Raw genomic sequence first — 12157 nt, 5'->3', positions numbered from 1 at the left:
ATTCTTGCGAAGCAATGTGAACACTTCTGCTTCCCAGGCACAGAGAAGGTGCTAGCAAGGAATTCTGTGCCTGCCTTTCCCCAGTGCTCTGCAAGCTCTCCAGGACAACATAAAATCTGGGGCTCTGTGCTTTCTTTCCTTCTGAACAAGTGTAAGTGTTTTCTGCACAAAAGCGATTCTTGCGAAGCAATGTGAACACTTCTGATTCCCAGGCACTGAGAAGGTGCTAGCAAGGAATTCTCTGCCTGCCTTTCCCCAGTGCTCTGCAAGCTCTCCAGGACAACATAGAATCTGGGGCTCTGTGCTTTCTTTCCTTCTGAACAAGTGTTAGTGTTTTCTGCACAAAAGCGATTCTGCGAAGCAATGTGAACACTTCTGCTTCCCAGGCACAGAGAAGGTGCTAGCAGGGAATTCTCTGCCTGCCTTTCCCCAGTGCTCTGCAAGCTCTCCAGGACAACATAGAATCTGGGGCTCTGTGCTTTCTTTCCTTCTGAACAAGTGTTACTGTTTTCTGCACAAAAGCGATTCTGCGAAGAACTGTGAAAAGGCTCAGAGAAGGTGCTAGCAGGGAATTCTCTGCCTGCCTTTCCCCAGTGTTCTGCAAGCTCTCCAGGACAACATAGAATCTGGGGCTCTGTGCTTTCTTTCCTTCTGAACAAGTGTTACTGTTTTCTGCACAAAAGCGATTCTTGCGAAGCAATGTGAACACTTCTGCTTCCCAGGCACAGAGAAGGTGCTAGCAAGGTATTCTCTGCCTGCCTTTCCCCAGTGCTCTGCAAGCTCTCCAGGACAACATAGAATCTGGGGCTCTGTGCTTTCTTTCGTTCTGAACAAGTGTTACTGTTTTCTGCACAAAAGCGATTCTTGCGAAGCAATGTGAACACTTCTGCTTCCCAGGCACAGAGAAGGTGCTAGCAAGGAATTCTCTGCCTGCCTTTCCCCAGTGCTCTGCAAGCTCTGCAGGACAACATAGAATCTGGGGCTCTGTGCTTTCTTTCCTTCTGAACAAGTGTTAGTGTTTTCTGCACAAAAGCGATTCTTGCGAAGCAATGTGAACACTTCTGCTTCCCAGGCACAGAGAAGGTGCTAGCAGGGAATTCTCTGCCTGCCTTTCCCCAGTGCTCTGCAAGCTCTCCAGGACAACATAGAATCTGGGGCTCTGTGCTTTCTTTCCTTCTGAACAAGTGTTACTGTTTTCTGCACAAAAGCGATTCTTGCGAAGCAATGTGAACACTTCTGCTTCCCAGGCACAGAGAAGGTGCTAGCAGGGAATTCTCTGCCTGCCTTTCCCCAGTGCTCTGCAAGCTCTCCAGGACAACATAGAATCTGGGGCTCTGTGCTTTCTTTCCTTCTGAACAAGTGTTAGTGTTTTCTGCACAAAAGCGATTCTTGCGAAGCAATGTGAACACTTCTGCTTCCCAGGCACAGAGAAGGTGCTATCAGGGAATTCTCTGCCTGCCTTTCCCCAGTGCTCTGCAAGCTCTCCAGGACAACATAAAATCTGGGGCTCTGTGCTTTCTTTCCTTCTGAACAAGTGTTACTGTTTTCTGCACAAAAGCGATTCTTGCGAAGCAATGTGAACACTTCTGCTTCCCAGGCACAGAGAAGGTGCTAGCAAGGAATTCTGTGCCTGCCTTTCCCCAGTGCTCTGCAAGCTCTCCAGGACAACATAAAATCTGGGGCTCTGTGCTTTCTTTCCTTCTGAACAAGTGTAAGTGTTTTCTGCACAAAAGCGATTCTTGCGAAGCAATGTGAACACTTCTGATTCCCAGGCACTGAGAAGGTGCTAGCAAGGAATTCTCTGCCTGCCTTTCCCCAGTGCTCTGCAAGCTCTCCAGGACAACATAGAATCTGGGGCTCTGTGCTTTCTTTCCTTCTGAACAAGTGTTAGTCTTTTCTGCACAAAAGCGATTCTGCGAAGCAATGTGAACACTTCTGCTTCCCAGGCACAGAGAAGGTGCTAGCAGGGAATTCTCTGCCTGCCTTTCCCCAGTGCTCTGCAAGCTCTCCAGGACAACATAGAATCTGGGGCTCTGTGCTTTCTTTCCTTCTGAACAAGTGTTACTGTTTTCTGCACAAAAGCGATTCTGCGAAGAACTGTGAAAAGGCTCAGAGAAGGTGCTAGCAGGGAATTCTCTGCCTGCCTTTCCCCAGTGTTCTGCAAGCTCTCCAGGACAACATAGAATCTGGGGCTCTGTGCTTTCTTTCCTTCTGAACAAGTGTTAGTCTTTTCTGCACAAAAGCGATTCTTGCGAAGCAATGTGAACACTTCTGCTTCCCAGGCACAGAGAAGGTGCTATCAGGGAATTCTCTGCCTGCCTTTCCCCAGTGCTCTGCAAGCTCTCCAGGACAACATAGAATCTGGGGCTCTGTGCTTTCTTTCCTTCTGAACAAGTGTTACTGTTTTCTGCACAAAAGCGATTCTTGCGAAGCAATGTGAACTCTTCTGCTTCCCAGGCACAGAGAAGGTGCTAGCAGGGAATTCTCTGCCTGCCTTTCCCCAGTGCTCTGCAAGCTCTCCAGGACAACATAAAATCTGGGGCTCTGTGCTTTCTTTCCTTCTGAACAAGTGTTACTGTTTTCTGCACAAAAGCGATTCTGCGAAGCAATGTGAACACTTCTGCTTCCCAGGCACAGAGAAGGTGCTAGCAAGGTATTCTCTGCCTGCCTTTCCCCAGTGCTCTGCAAGCTCTCCAGGACAACATAGAATCTGGGGCTCTGTGCTTTCTTTCCTTCTGAACAAGTGTTAGTGTTTTCTGCACAAAAGCGATTCTGCGAAGCAATGTGAACACTTCTGCTTCCCAGGCACAGAGAAGGTGCTAGCAGGGAATTCTCTGCCTGCCTTTCCCCAGTGCTCTGCAAGCTCTCCAGGACAACATAAAATCTGGGGCTCTGTGCTTTCTTTCCTTCTGAACAAGTGTTACTGTTTTCTGCACAAAAGCGATTCTGCGAAGCAATGTGAACACTTCTGCTTCCCAGGCACAGAGAAGGTGCTAGCAGGGAATTCTCTGCCTGCCTTTCCCCAGTGCTCTGCAAGCTCTCCAGGACAACATAGAATCTGGGGCTCTGTGCTTTCTTTCCTTCTGAACAAGTGTTACTGTTTTCTGCACAAAAGCGATTCTGCGAAGAACTGTGAAAAGGCTCAGAGAAGGTGCTAGCAGGGAATTCTCTGCCTGCCTTTCCCCAGTGCTCTGCAAGCTCTCCAGGACAACATAGAATCTGGGGCTCTGTGCTTTCTTTCCTTCTGAAGAAGTGTTAGTCTTTTCTGCACAAAAGCGATTCTTGCGAAGCAATGTGAACACTTCTGCTTCCCAGGCACAGAGAAGGTGCTAGCAGGGAATTCTCTGCCTGCCTTTCCCCAGTGCTCTGCAAGCTCTCCAGGACAACATAGAATCTGGGGCTCTGTGCTTTCTTTCCTTCTGAACAAGTGTTACTGTTTTCTGCACAAAAGCGATTCTTGCGAAGCAATGTGAACTCTTCTGCTTCCCAGGCACAGAGAAGGTGCTAGCAGGGAATTCTCTGCCTGCCTTTCCCCAGTGCTCTGCAAGCTCTCCAGGACAACATAAAATCTGGGGCTCTGTGCTTTCTTTCCTTCTGAACAAGTGTTACTGTTTTCTGCACAAAAGCGATTCTGCGAAGCAATGTGAACACTTCTGCTTCCCAGGCACAGAGAAGGTGCTAGCAAGGTATTCTCTGCCTGCCTTTCCCCAGTGCTCTGCAAGCTCTCCAGGACAACATAGAATCTGGGGCTCTGTGCTTTCTTTCGTTCTGAACAAGTGTTACTGTTTTCTGCACAAAAGCGATTCTTGCGAAGCAATGTGAACACTTCTGCTTCCCAGGCACAGAGAAGGTGCTAGCAAGGAATTCTCTGCCTGCCTTTCCCCAGTGCTCTGCAAGCTCTGCAGGACAACATAGAATCTGGGGCTCTGTGCTTTCTTTCGTTCTGAACAAGTATTACTGTTTTCTGCACAAAAGCGATTCTTGCGAAGCAATGTGAACACTTCTGCTTCCCAGGCACAGAGAAGGTGCTAGCAGGGAATTCTCTGCCTGCCTTTCCCCAGTGCTCTGCAAGCTCTCCAGGACAACATAGAATCGGGGGCTCTGTGCTTTCTTTCCTTCTGAACAAGTGTTACTGTTTTCTGCACAAAAGCGATTCTTGCGAAGCAATGTGAACACTTCTGCTTCCCAGGCACAGAGAAGGTGCTAGCAGGGAATTCTCTGCCTGCCTTTCCCCAGTGCTCTGCAAGCTCTCCAGGACAACATAGAATCTGGGGCTCTGTGCTTTCTTTCCTTCTGAACAAGTGTTAGTGTTTTCTGCACAAAAGCGATTCTTGCGAAGCAATGTGAACACTTCTGCTTCCCAGGCACAGAGAAGGTGCTAGCAAGGAATTCTCTGCCTGCCTTTCCCCAGTGCTCTGCAAGCTCTGCAGGACAACATAGAATCTGGGGCTCTGTGCTTTCTTTCGTTCTGAACAAGTGTTACTGTTTTCTGCACAAAAGCGATTCTGCGAATAACTGTGAAAAGGCTCAGAGAAGGTGCTAGCAGGGAATTCTCTGCCTGCCTTTCCCCAGTGCTCTGCAAGCTCTACAGGACAACATAGAATCTGGGGCTCTGTGCTTTCTTTCCTTCTGAACAAGTGTTAGTGTTTTCTGCACAAAAGCGATTCTGCGAAGCAATGTGAACACTTCTGCTTCCCAGGCACAGAGAAGGTGCTAGCAGGGAATTCTCTGCCTGCCTTTCCCCAGTGCTCTGCAAGCTCTCCAGGACAACATAAAATCTGGGGCTCTGTGCTTTCTTTCCTTCTGAACAAGTGTTACTGTTTTCTGCACAAAAGCGATTCTGCGAAGCAATGTGAACACTTCTGCTTCCCAGGCACAGAGAAGGTGCTAGCAGGGAATTCTCTGCCTGCCTTTCCCCAGTGCTCTGCAAGCTCTCCAGGACAACATAGAATCTGGGGCTCTGTGCTTTCTTTCCTTCTGAACAAGTGTTACTGTTTTCTGCACAAAAGCGATTCTGCGAAGAACTGTGAAAAGGCTCAGAGAAGGTGCTAGCAGGGAATTCTCTGCCTGCCTTTCCCCAGTGTTCTGCAAGCTCTCCAGGACAACATAGAATCTGGGGCTCTGTGCTTTCTTTCCTTCTGAACAAGTGTTACTGTTTTGTGCACAAAAGCGATTCTTGCGAAGCAATGTGAACTCTTCTGCTTCCCAGGCACAGAGAAGGTGCTAGCAGGGAATTCTCTGCCTGCCTTTCCCCAGTGCTCTGCAAGCTCTCCAGGACAACACAAAATCTGGGGCTCTGTGCTTTCTTTCCTTCTGAACAAGTGTTACTGTTTTCTGCACAAAAGCGATTCTGCGAAGCAATGTGAACACTTCTGCTTCCCAGGCACAGAGAAGGTGCTAGCAAGGTATTCTCTGCCTGCCTTTCCCCAGTGCTCTGCAAGCTCTCCAGGACAACATAGAATCTGGGGCTCTGTGCTTTCTTTCGTTCTGAACAAGTGTTACTGTTTTCTGCACAAAAGCGATTCTGCGAAGCAATGTGAACACTTCTGCTTCCCAGGCACAGAGAAGGTGCTAGCAGGGAATTCTCTGCCTGCCTTTCCCCAGTGCTCTGCAAGCTCTCCAGGACAACATAGAATCTGGGGCTCTGTGCTTTCTTTCCTTCTGAACAAGTGTTACTGTTTTCTGCACAAAAGCGATTCTTGCGAAGCAATGTGAACACTTCTGCTTCCCAGGCACAGAGAAGGTGCTAGCAGGGAATTCTCTGCCTGCCTTTCCCCAGTGCTCTGCAAGCTCTCCAGGACAACATAGAATCTGGGGCTCTGTGCTTTCTTTCCTTCTGAACAAGTGTTAGTGTTTTCTGCACAAAAGCGATTCTTGCGAAGCAATGTGAACACTTCTGCTTCCCAGGCACAGAGAAGGTGCTATCAGGGAATTCTCTGCCTGCCTTTCCCCAGTGCTCTGCAAGCTCTCCAGGACAACATAAAATCTGGGGCTCTGTGCTTTCTTTCCTTCTGAACAAGTGTTACTGTTTTCTGCACAAAAGCGATTCTTGCGAAGCAATGTGAACACTTCTGCTTCCCAGGCACAGAGAAGGTGCTAGCAAGGAATTCTGTGCCTGCCTTTCCCCAGTGCTCTGCAAGCTCTCCAGGACAACATAAAATCTGGGGCTCTGTGCTTTCTTTCCTTCTGAACAAGTGTAAGTGTTTTCTGCACAAAAGCGATTCTTGCGAAGCAATGTGAACACTTCTGATTCCCAGGCACTGAGAAGGTGCTAGCAAGGAATTCTCTGCCTGCCTTTCCCCAGTGCTCTGCAAGCTCTCCAGGACAACATAGAATCTGGGGCTCTGTGCTTTCTTTCCTTCTGAACAAGTGTTAGTCTTTTCTGCACAAAAGCGATTCTGCGAAGCAATGTGAACACTTCTGCTTCCCAGGCACAGAGAAGGTGCTAGCAGGGAATTCTCTGCCTGCCTTTCCCCAGTGCTCTGCAAGCTCTCCAGGACAACATAGAATCTGGGGCTCTGTGCTTTCTTTCCTTCTGAACAAGTGTTACTGTTTTCTGCACAAAAGCGATTCTGCGAAGAACTGTGAAAAGGCTCAGAGAAGGTGCTAGCAGGGAATTCTCTGCCTGCCTTTCCCCAGTGTTCTGCAAGCTCTCCAGGACAACATAGAATCTGGGGCTCTGTGCTTTCTTTCCTTCTGAACAAGTGTTAGTCTTTTCTGCACAAAAGCGATTCTTGCGAAGCAATGTGAACACTTCTGCTTCCCAGGCACAGAGAAGGTGCTATCAGGGAATTCTCTGCCTGCCTTTCCCCAGTGCTCTGCAAGCTCTCCAGGACAACATAGAATCTGGGGCTCTGTGCTTTCTTTCCTTCTGAACAAGTGTTACTGTTTTCTGCACAAAAGCGATTCTTGCGAAGCAATGTGAACTCTTCTGCTTCCCAGGCACAGAGAAGGTGCTAGCAGGGAATTCTCTGCCTGCCTTTCCCCAGTGCTCTGCAAGCTCTCCAGGACAACATAAAATCTGGGGCTCTGTGCTTTCTTTCCTTCTGAACAAGTGTTACTGTTTTCTGCACAAAAGCGATTCTGCGAAGCAATGTGAACACTTCTGCTTCCCAGGCACAGAGAAGGTGCTAGCAAGGTATTCTCTGCCTGCCTTTCCCCAGTGCTCTGCAAGCTCTCCAGGACAACATAGAATCTGGGGCTCTGTGCTTTCTTTCCTTCTGAACAAGTGTTAGTGTTTTCTGCACAAAAGCGATTCTGCGAAGCAATGTGAACACTTCTGCTTCCCAGGCACAGAGAAGGTGCTAGCAGGGAATTCTCTGCCTGCCTTTCCCCAGTGCTCTGCAAGCTCTCCAGGACAACATAAAATCTGGGGCTCTGTGCTTTCTTTCCTTCTGAACAAGTGTTACTGTTTTCTGCACAAAAGCGATTCTGCGAAGCAATGTGAACACTTCTGCTTCCCAGGCACAGAGAAGGTGCTAGCAGGGAATTCTCTGCCTGCCTTTCCCCAGTGCTCTGCAAGCTCTCCAGGACAACATAGAATCTGGGGCTCTGTGCTTTCTTTCCTTCTGAACAAGTGTTACTGTTTTCTGCACAAAAGCGATTCTGCGAAGAACTGTGAAAAGGCTCAGAGAAGGTGCTAGCAGGGAATTCTCTGCCTGCCTTTCCCCAGTGCTCTGCAAGCTCTCCAGGACAACATAGAATCTGGGGCTCTGTGCTTTCTTTCCTTCTGAAGAAGTGTTAGTCTTTTCTGCACAAAAGCGATTCTTGCGAAGCAATGTGAACACTTCTGCTTCCCAGGCACAGAGAAGGTGCTAGCAGGGAATTCTCTGCCTGCCTTTCCCCAGTGCTCTGCAAGCTCTCCAGGACAACATAGAATCTGGGGCTCTGTGCTTTCTTTCCTTCTGAACAAGTGTTACTGTTTTCTGCACAAAAGCGATTCTTGCGAAGCAATGTGAACTCTTCTGCTTCCCAGGCACAGAGAAGGTGCTAGCAGGGAATTCTCTGCCTGCCTTTCCCCAGTGCTCTGCAAGCTCTCCAGGACAACATAAAATCTGGGGCTCTGTGCTTTCTTTCCTTCTGAACAAGTGTTACTGTTTTCTGCACAAAAGCGATTCTGCGAAGCAATGTGAACACTTCTGCTTCCCAGGCACAGAGAAGGTGCTAGCAAGGTATTCTCTGCCTGCCTTTCCCCAGTGCTCTGCAAGCTCTCCAGGACAACATAGAATCTGGGGCTCTGTGCTTTATTTCGTTCTGAACAAGTGTTACTGTTTTCTGCACAAAAGCGATTCTTGCGAAGCAATGTGAACACTTCTGCTTCCCAGGCACAGAGAAGGTGCTAGCAAGGAATTCTCTGCCTGCCTTTCCCCAGTGCTCTGCAAGCTCTGCAGGACAACATAGAATCTGGGGCTCTGTGCTTTCTTTCGTTCTGAACAAGTATTACTGTTTTCTGCACAAAAGCGATTCTTGCGAAGCAATGTGAACACTTCTGCTTCCCAGGCACAGAGAAGGTGCTAGCAGGGAATTCTCTGCCTGCCTTTCCCCAGTGCTCTGCAAGCTCTCCAGGACAACATAGAATCGGGGGCTCTGTGCTTTCTTTCCTTCTGAACAAGTGTTACTGTTTTCTGCACAAAAGCGATTCTTGCGAAGCAATGTGAACACTTCTGCTTCCCAGGCACAGAGAAGGTGCTAGCAGGGAATTCTCTGCCTGCCTTTCCCCAGTGCTCTGCAAGCTCTCCAGGACAACATAGAATCTGGGGCTCTGTGCTTTCTTTCCTTCTGAACAAGTGTTAGTGTTTTCTGCACAAAAGCGATTCTTGCGAAGCAATGTGAACACTTCTGCTTCCCAGGCACAGAGAAGGTGCTAGCAAGGAATTCTCTGCCTGCCTTTCCCCAGTGCTCTGCAAGCTCTGCAGGACAACATAGAATCTGGGGCTCTGTGCTTTCTTTCGTTCTGAACAAGTGTTACTGTTTTCTGCACAAAAGCGATTCTGCGAATAACTGTGAAAAGGCTCAGAGAAGGTGCTAGCAGGGAATTCTCTGCCTGCCTTTCCCCAGTGCTCTGCAAGCTCTACAGGACAACATAGAATCTGGGGCTCTGTGCTTTCTTTCCTTCTGAACAAGTGTTAGTGTTTTCTGCACAAAAGCGATTCTGCGAAGCAATGTGAACACTTCTGCTTCCCAGGCACAGAGAAGGTGCTAGCAGGGAATTCTCTGCCTGCCTTTCCCCAGTGCTCTGCAAGCTCTCCAGGACAACATAAAATCTGGGGCTCTGTGCTTTCTTTCCTTCTGAACAAGTGTTACTGTTTTCTGCACAAAAGCGATTCTGCGAAGCAATGTGAACACTTCTGCTTCCCAGGCACAGAGAAGGTGCTAGCAGGGAATTCTCTGCCTGCCTTTCCCCAGTGCTCTGCAAGCTCTCCAGGACAACATAGAATCTGGGGCTCTGTGCTTTCTTTCCTTCTGAACAAGTGTTACTGTTTTCTGCACAAAAGCGATTCTGCGAAGAACTGTGAAAAGGCTCAGAGAAGGTGCTAGCAGGGAATTCTCTGCCTGCCTTTCCCCAGTGTTCTGCAAGCTCTCCAGGACAACATAGAATCTGGGGCTCTGTGCTTTCTTTCCTTCTGAACAAGTGTTACTGTTTTCTGCACAAAAGCGATTCTTGCGAAGCAATGTGAACTCTTCTGCTTCCCAGGCACAGAGAAGGTGCTAGCAGGGAATTCTCTGCCTGCCTTTCCCCAGTGCTCTGCAAGCTCTCCAGGACAACACAAAATCTGGGGCTCTGTGCTTTCTTTCCTTCTGAACAAGTGTTACTGTTTTCTGCACAAAAGCGATTCTGCGAAGCAATGTGAACACTTCTGCTTCCCAGGCACAGAGAAGGTGCTAGCAAGGTATTCTCTGCCTGCCTTTCCCCAGTGCTCTGCAAGCTCTCCAGGACAACATAGAATCTGGGGCTCTGTGCTTTCTTTCGTTCTGAACAAGTGTTACTGTTTTCTGCACAAAAGCGATTCTTGCGAAGCAATGTGAACACTTCTGCTTCCCAGGCACAGAGAAGGTGCTAGCAAGGAATTCTCTGCCTGCCTTTCCCCAGTGCTCTGCAAGCTCTGCAGGACAACATAGAATCTGGGGCTCTGTGCTTTCTTTCGTTCTGAACAAGTATTACTGTTTTCTGCACAAAAGCGATTCTTGCGAAGCAATGTGAACACTTCTGCTTCCCAGGCACAGAGAAGGTGCTATCAGGGAATTCTCTGCCTGCCTTTCCCCAGTGCTCTGCAAGCTCTCCAGGACAACATAGAATCTGGGGCTCTGTGCTTTCTTTCCTTCTGAACAAGTGTTACTGTTTTCTGCACAAAAGCGATTCTTGCGAAGCAATGTGAACACTTCTGCTTCCCAGGCACAGAGAAGGTGCTAGCAGGGAATTCTCTGCCTGCCTTTCCCCAGTGCTCTGCAAGCTCTCCAGGACAACATAGAATCTGGGGCTCTGTGCTTTCTTTCCTTCTGAACAAGTGTTACTGTTTTCTGCACAAAAGCGATTCTGCGAAGAACTGTGAACAGGCATAGAGAAGGTGCTAGCAGGGAATTCTCTGCCTGCCTTTCCCCAGTGCTCTGCAAGCTCTCCAGGACAACATAGAATCTGGGGCTCTGTGCTTTCTTTCCTTCTGAACAAGTGTTAGTGTTTTCTGCACAAAAGCGATTTTTGCGAAGCAATGTGAACGCTTCTGCTTCCCAGGCACAGAGAAGGTGCTAGCAGGGAATTCTCTGCCTGCCTTTCCCCAGTGCTCTGCAAGCTCTCCAGGAAAACATAGAATCTGGGGCTCTGTGCTTTCTTTCGTTCTGAACAAGTGTTACTGTTTTCTGCACAAAAGCAATTCTTGCGAAGCAATGTGAACACTTCTGCTTCCCAGGCACAGAGAAGGTGCTAGCAAGGAATTCTCTGCCTGCCTTTCCCCAGTGCTCTGCAAGCTCTCCAGGACAACATAGAATCTGGGGCTCTGTGCTTTCTTTCCTTCTGAACAAGTGTTACTGTTTTCTGCACAAAAGCGATTCTTGCGAAGCAATGTGAACACATCTGCTTGCCAGGCACAGAGAAGGTGCTAGCAGGGAATTCTCTGCCTGCCTTTCCCCAGTGCTCTGCAAGCTCTCCAGGACAACATAAAATCTGGGGCTCTGTGCTTTCTTTCCTTCTGAACAAGTGTTACTGTTTTCTGCACGAAAACGATTCTGCGAAGCAATGTGAACACATCTGCTTGCCAGGCACAGAGAAGGTGCTAGCAGGGAATTCTCTGCCTGCCTTTCCCCAGTGCTCTGCAAGCTCTCCAGGACAACATAGAATCTGGGGCTCTGTGCTTTCTTTCGTTCTGAACAAGTGTTAGTGTTTTCTGCACAAAAGCGATTCTTGCGAAGCAATGTGAATACTTCTGCTTCCCAGGCACAGAGAAGGTGCTAGCAGGGAATTCTCTGCCTGCCTTTCCCCAGTGCTCTGCAAGCTCTCCAGGACAACATAGAATCTGGGGCTCTGTGCTTTCTTTCCTTCTGAACAAGTGTTACTGTTTTCTGCACAAAAGCGATTCTTGCGAAGCAATGTGAACACTTCTGCTTCCCAGGCACAGAGAAGGTGCTATCAGGGAATTCTCTGCCTGCCTTTCCCCAGTGCTCTGCAAGCTCTCCAGGACAAAATAAAATCTGGGGCTCTGTGCTTTCTTTAGTTCTGAACAAGTGTTTCTGTTTTCTGCACAAAAGCGATTCTGCGAAGCAATGTGAACACTTCTGCTTCCCAGGCACAGAGAAGGTGCTAGCAAGGAATTCTCTGCCTGCCTTTCCCCAGTGCTCTGCAAGCTCTCCAGGACAACATAGAATCTGGGGCTCTGTGCTTTCTTTCCTTCTGAACAAGTGTTACTGTTTTCTGCACAAAAGCGATTTTTGCGAAGCAATGTGAACACTTCTGCTTCCCAGGCACAGAGAAGGTGCTAGCAGGGAATTCTCTGCCTGCCTTTCCCCAGTGCTCTGCAAGCTCTCCAGGACAACATAGAATCTGGGGCTCTGTGCTTTATTTCCTTCTGAACAAGTGTTACTGTTTTCTGCACAAAAGCGATTCTTGCGAAGCAATGTGAACACTTCTGCTTCCCAGGCACAGAGAAGGTGCTAGCAAGGAATTCTC

The sequence above is a fragment of the Strix aluco genome, unplaced genomic scaffold (assembly GCF_031877795.1).
Source record: "Strix aluco isolate bStrAlu1 unplaced genomic scaffold, bStrAlu1.hap1 HAP1_SCAFFOLD_37, whole genome shotgun sequence".
NCBI lineage: Eukaryota > Metazoa > Chordata > Aves > Strigiformes > Strigidae > Strix > Strix aluco.
Note: the sequence above shows the minus strand (reverse complement) of the source record.